Genomic DNA, 7,138 nt, shown 5'->3' on the forward strand with positions numbered 1-7,138 from the left:
ATTGCTATAGTACTTCTGCGTTCTGGTCTATGCTTTTTCAATATCATTCTTCAGTTTTTGATCTTGAATTTATCAAATTCTACTCCTTGTCTTGGCATGAGTGGGTGGCTTATAATTTAAATGGGTCTAATCAATGGCAAAGAATTTTTTCAATTGCAATTTGGCACATATGGTCTTATAGAAACGATGCTGTCTTTAAGCTGAAAATGGGAAGCAGTGCTAGCCTTTATAATAGATTCTGGGCAGACTACACTTTCTCTAACACTTTGGTGCAGTCTATTTCTGATGAAACTGAAGCCAGCTCTTCTGCTAATCCTCCATCACCAAGGAAGTGGGCTCCCCCTCAAGTCTCTTTTTTCAAATTGAACACTGACGGTTCCTGGATTGATATTGACAATGCTGGAGGAGGTGGTGTGATCAGATGTGATAGAGGCCTTTGGCATATTGGTTTCTCCATTCGCTTCAAATCTCTTGGTCCTACTTCAGCGGAATTAACTGCAGTTAAGGAAGGGCTTCTGATTGCTTGGGAGAGGAAGATTACTCATCTGGAATTGGAGATAGATGCGGCGGCTTTAAAATACATGTTAGAGAATCCAAAGGGCTACCAAGATCATCATCTAGCTCCTATCATCAATGATATTGTTTCACTCCTAAGGAGGAACTGGTGTGTTTCACTCCTTCATGTTAAACGAGATGTTAACCAAGTTGCTCATGGCCTCGCTGAAATTGGACGCATCATGACTGTTCCAAAGGTCTACCATTTTCAGCCTCCTACTAATGTAAGGGAAGCCTATGAGAAGGAGTTGGTCCCAGTCAATGCAGTCTAGCCTTGAGTTCCTGTTTCGAGTTGGGTTTGAAGATCAATGATTATATTGCTAACTGCTCTAATTTCCCTAATTTGCTTTTGTATTATGCTAAACATTTTAAGCTTTATCCTGGTCTCAGCCATAGTCGTGATTACAAGTTTTTGGGTTTGACTATGGGCTGCTTTTGGCACCTTTGTAACTATACTTTCTGGTTCATGAGGTCCTAGTTACCTCCTACTAATATATTTCCTATTTCTGCGTAAAAAAATAAAATTTTATTCATAAAGTTCAAATATTATTTACCGTGGTAATGGCCTAGGGATGGATATAGACCGGGTTCAGATTGGGCAAGCATCACCAGCACCATCCGATCCATCTGTCACCTGGTTTACCGATCACATGTTTTTCATCCATCCAACACCCATGAGTGGACCGAGTGGAACCTGTGGTATTCGTGTGAAAAATATTAATGATAAAAAATTACCACCTAATAATATTGGAAATTTTGGTAATATTAATCCTACCTTTGGCCGATTTTTTTTTATTAAATCTCACCTACGACATATTTTTTAATAATCTCACATTTACTACCTTGCGATTTTTATTCGGCTTAATTGACCGGCAATCGGTGAAAAAGTCAACGAGATGGTGATGAATTGATGATGATGACTGAATATACAGAGGGAGAAGAGAGAGAGAGAGAGTATTGTCACGTAGGGGTATATTACCGCCTACAACAAATTTATGACCTGTTGGGCCCAACAGAAGTCGTTGGTAGTAAATGTGGGATTATTAAAAAATATGTCGTAGGTGAGCTTAATAAAAGAAAATCAGGCAAAGATTTGATTAATATTACCAAATTTTCCATATTGTCATAATAATTAATTCAAACGGGAAAAATCCCTTGTACCATTTGCGATACCGTTGACAAGCGTACGGTGTTTATTTGGGGAGGTGATGAAGAGAAATAGAAAACACACCTATTGTCTTGGGATACACTTCAATTACCAAGAAACAAAGGTGGAGTAGGCAACCGTTCAACACTTCAGCTAGACTCAAATCTAAAAAAAAAACTTTAACTCTGCTTTCCTTACCAAGCTGGGATGAAGAGTCCTTGTTGAACCGAACTCCCTTTGGCCTAGAGTGTTAAGGTCTAAATATTGTAAAGAGCGATGCGATATCGATATGTTCCTTCCTACCTCGAATATTTCCAATGTATGGAGGGTATGTAATCCCCCGTAAATCTATAAAGTTATTAATATATTTTAATGTTTAATTAATTATATTTAAATGAAATTTATGAATTTTAGTAATAAATATATATTGAATGTATATTTATTTTATTTAAATGCATTTCAAATATTTTAACGATTTACGAAATCAAAAATAATTCCAGAATTTGATGTCGAAAAGAATTTGAATTACGAAAACACGATTGAATTTGGAAAACAATCATAAGCGGTGTTGAATTTAAATGCTAAACTAAATCCTATTCCTGGCCTAATTGGGTGAAGCCCAAAATAATAAACCCAAAACCCTCTCCTTTCCTCTCCTTCAAATTTACAAACAAAAAAAACAACAAACACTCTCTCCTTCAACAATTTACATGAACCAGCAAACCCTCAAACCTTGCAGCCGCCAGCCACCGCACACCGCCGGACCACCACCATCCTCGCCGCCGGTAATTCTTTCTCTTTCTCCTCTCCTTCGTTCTCCTTCTCCTCTTATTCGTTCTCCTTTTCTTGATTCGTTGTCCCTTTCGTTCCTCTCCTCCTTAATGCTCGTGGTTCTGTTGCAGCAACCACCACCAACCTGCGAAACCGGCCGCGACGACCACCAGTTCCCGTGTCGTCGCCGACCAACCAACACCAATCTTCGCAACCCTTCCACACGCAAGCGGTCCTCCCATTGGCTTGCTTCTTGCTCACGACACCACCATCCGTAGCAACCGCCGCTGGCCACCAACAACCAGCCGCGCCGCCGCCGACTGCCCAGAACCAGTCCCTGTTGCCGCGCCGCCAGCTACCTCCGGCCAGCCACCTCTCATTCTCTCTTTTGGTTAATTCTTAACCCTTAAAACTAATTAAATGTTTTAATTACGTTTTATTAATATAATTCGTGTTTTTATTGAATTAAATTATAGTTTTTATTATTAAGTTATGAATTTCAGATTATATATTTTGCATAATTAATAATTTAATTTTCAGATTTATATAATTGAATTAAAATAAGGATTTTAATTATTAAAAACATGAATTTTAAGGTTTTAATAGTTTTAAAATCATAGTAGGCTGATTATAAATTATGAAAGTTATCATTTTTATGATTTTAAGCATGTTGGATATTTTTTGGAGTAGTTTGAAACTATTTTATATTGCTGGAAATTGTAAATTGCGTGTTATATTGGAATTTATGATAATTCGTGATCGTTAGTGAAGTAATCACTATGCTAGGAGATTTAGTAGTTAAGTTTGGATATTGAGGAATGTTCTAAATATGTTTAGGATGTATTTAGAATACTTTATTATTGCTGTGAATTATTGGAAGTTGATTGGGAACCTTTATTGGTTGTTTTAGGCGGAAAATTTTGTGTAGACGACTTTTGAAATCGTTAAAGTGGCCTCTCAATTTGTTTACACAAGGTACGTACATACCTGTGTGCTCGGAGATGTTTGTTATTTGTTGAAACCATGTTGAAATTGTTGATGAACTTGATTATGTTGAAATTACATGTTTAATATTGTTGGATGGACATGTTGAACATATATTTCGTTATGAGAATTATAGCATGTTAGTATGGATGATTGATTGACAGGCTAAATCGCACTCCTATCAAAGATAAACCTAACGTTCACCAACTAAAAATATAGCATGGGAAGCAGGGATCGTATCCACAGGGAAACAATGTTCTTTCTACTATTAATCGGCAATTCTAGACTATTGGGAAACAAGAATATGGATTGATTTGTATAATATAACTAGGACGATAATAAAATAGGAAGAAATCAGATATTAAAAGGTCTAGGGCATAGGTTCACCGATGAACAACATTCCAGGACGACAACAATCGATAACAATCAATATAACAGTTAATTAGACCAGCATGCTCTCTCGAATCGATACTAATCATAGACTTAGAATTAACGGGCTCTCGCTACGTATTAATCCCAATTCTACCTATTGAAACAAGCCTAAACATCAAATTGCATCTCTCGAATCTTAATTTGATATTGCGAAACTAATACAATCAAACCTGCGCAAATCTAATTGCAAAGTAGATAAGGGCAATCAATAGGAATTAACAGCTAAACCAACAATCAACAACAATTAATCATCCTTTCACATTCGTTCATGGATTCCCAAAACCCTAGAAAATCAACTACTCACACATATTTAAATTAAACCAAATAAACATATTAAATAAAAACATGATTAAGATTGAATAATAAAATAAGGAATAAAGTAATACCTAAAACGAAGAACGAAACGATTAGCTGAAAGTTTGAATCTTTAATTAATTAAAAGTTGAGTGTTTGGAGAAAATAAAAATTGAAGTTTTAAGCTAAGCAATCATAATACGAAATTCGGAGCGAAGAGATCCCGTACAAAAAAAAACACTAAATATATATATAAGCCTCCCCTTAATCCCACGGAGTAACTAAGCAAAAGAAGACGCAAAGGGGCCGAAAACCGGGCACCCCGGTTTCCAGAAACCGGCCGGTTTTCGGCCCAGTCAGGTGCCTCAAAAGTAACAGGTAGCGAAAACCGGGGCCACAGGTTTCTCCAAACCTGCCGGTTTCGCACTTAAGATAGATTTCCTTCAATTCTCAAAACCTGCCGGTTTCCGAAAACCGGGGCCACAGGTTTTGAGCTCAAGCTGACGCAATTGCCTTGAGTTTGAACTTGAGGCCTAGGTCCAACTCCTTTGGGCCAAGTTTGACGCTCGTGGCCCCTTTGAAGCTAGCTAGATCATCCCGCAATGCTCCGGGATCCGTGTAGTCATCCAAGAGTGATAAGAAACAGGCCTCCAAAGATCAATTATCATCAAAAACAGCACTGCAACTAACAGACACTACACCACACACATTAGCACTAAAATAGGCTCCGAAGAGCTCAAATGAGATGAAAAGTGCATACGGGACGGGGGTAAAAACTATATAAAATATGAGTATATCATTGATGCAAACATGTTTGTTGGGAACACTAGATTATTTTATATATATATTGATTCAAATCGATTGATCGTTGTTCCCTTTTAGCTTTTCACTACTTTATGAGGCCCGAGGACCTTGTTTAGTAAGTTGAAACCTTATACCCATATAGAGGGGTTGATCAGTATTAAAGGAAAGGTTGAATTTAATTGGAATGAGTCTTGATTGATACCTTTGTGATCACTTTCTTAATTCCAAGATAAAAACAGTTGTGAATAATTGTTGATTGTATGCCTTACGTGATTGTTGAGTCACAACAGAGATTTAATCTGTAAATCATGTAAAGTGAAACTGAGTAGCAATAGCTTTAGAATGTGCACGTCTGAAGTGACGGACAAACAGGAGTTGGGGTTCATGGTGGTAGCCCATGGCCTTTTTTGGGACCGGAATGATCACCGTGTTCTATTTTTATTCAAAAGTTCCTCGATATCGTAGGTCACTGAGTTTACGGAGTCGCGCCCGTACCTCATCTTCCTTAGTGAATCTTTTAGCTAGACAACTCGGTCCATTGACTATTTCAATTAAAATAATATTATTATTATAAAAGTTCTAGTCCAGTCTAGCCTAGTCTAGTCAAGTGTGGTCTTCAAATTAATATGTTTTGCCTGCCCTTACTTATGTTTTATTTGTATCATGTTAGGATTGATCGTTTAATAGAATCATGTTAGGATTATTATTGATTTAGTATGTAGTACTCAGCTTTGCTGATTACGTGCTTTGTTTGTGTGTGTTGATCATGGATTCATGGCTATGCCTTATTGATCCTGTGATGACCCATTTTGGTGAGCAGTCTCTAAGGATCAATAAGCGTTGCCATCTACAGGTTTGAAGATGATGCATCATTGGGATCGGGATTAGAGAGCTTGTATTTATTTTGTTTTACTAAGTGACTTGGGTTTGTTAAATTGGACTTTAAACTTGTCGTACTATTTACATTTCCTTATTTTCGTTGATTGGTTTTTGGGATTAAATCTGTAATCGATTATTTATAAACCTAAAAGTTAGTTTTATGTTTTCCGCTGCAAAATTCTGAATAAGCCGTTACGTTTTCACACGGGCGATAATACTTTGATAATTCTCTATGGTTATATTTATAAAAAGGTTATTTTAGAAAAAGGAGAATTGTCGGGGTGTTACAGGGTATAACAGACAACGCTCAATGGTTAAAGAAAGGATCAACAGTGGCAATAGGAAACATGCGTACCACACTTTTTTGGGATCATTGTTGGGCAACGGGCGTCCCTCTTAGAGAGTTAGCAACTAAACATATTCCATATACTATAGGTGGAGCAACAGTAGAAGACATGTGGGAGATTGGGGCTGCCTGGAAGTGGGGGTTATTTGCGCACTTACTCCCAACAAATACTCTAAAAGAAATTGCAGATCATCAGCTTGTCAATGATGAGGATGCTGGCGATTTGAGATACTAGAAGGGATCCAAGTCCGGGAAAATTTCTATTAAGTATGCCCTACAGATCATGAAGGATGAAGATAATATACCAGCAAGCACCTCCTGGATTGTATGGAAAGCTCCAGTACAATAAAGGGTGCGTGTTTTCATCTGGTTACTTCTCCATGATCGAGCGCTATGCAACTCTAACAGATATAAAAGAAGATTAACTGATGATCCAAGGTGTAAACGTTGTAATAGGGATGTTGATGATTCTCTCTTACACATGCTCCGTGACTGTCAAGCTGCAAGGGGAACTTGGTCTAGTGTTGGTGGCTCGGCTAACTACCCTTCCTTCTACATGGGCAATCTTCAGGAATGGATTATAAGAAACTTAAAGGCGGAAGGCCTATCTTTACAGAGAAATGACCTCTATGCTTCGCAACAATCCTGTGGTGGAATTGGAGATGGAGAAACTCCTTTGTCTGGAAGAACTAATGACATACCGGTTGACACTAGTGCATTCTTATGCACCAGCCTGAGTAGAGGAAGTATGGTATGCACTCAATGTCCTACGAGATGATAGGGGGATTTTCTTGCGCGGATTTGCAGCTAATTTTGGTATATGCACATGTAGACACCTACATTTGTCCCCTAGGCCCGAAGCGGTGAGTTAAACCAAACACTGCTTGTCAACATTTTCTTAACTTCGCGACGAACGACCTGTGACT

This window comes from Spinacia oleracea, chromosome 4 (genome assembly GCF_020520425.1).
Source record: "Spinacia oleracea cultivar Varoflay chromosome 4, BTI_SOV_V1, whole genome shotgun sequence".
In the NCBI taxonomy this organism is placed as follows: Eukaryota; Viridiplantae; Streptophyta; class Magnoliopsida; order Caryophyllales; family Amaranthaceae; genus Spinacia; species Spinacia oleracea.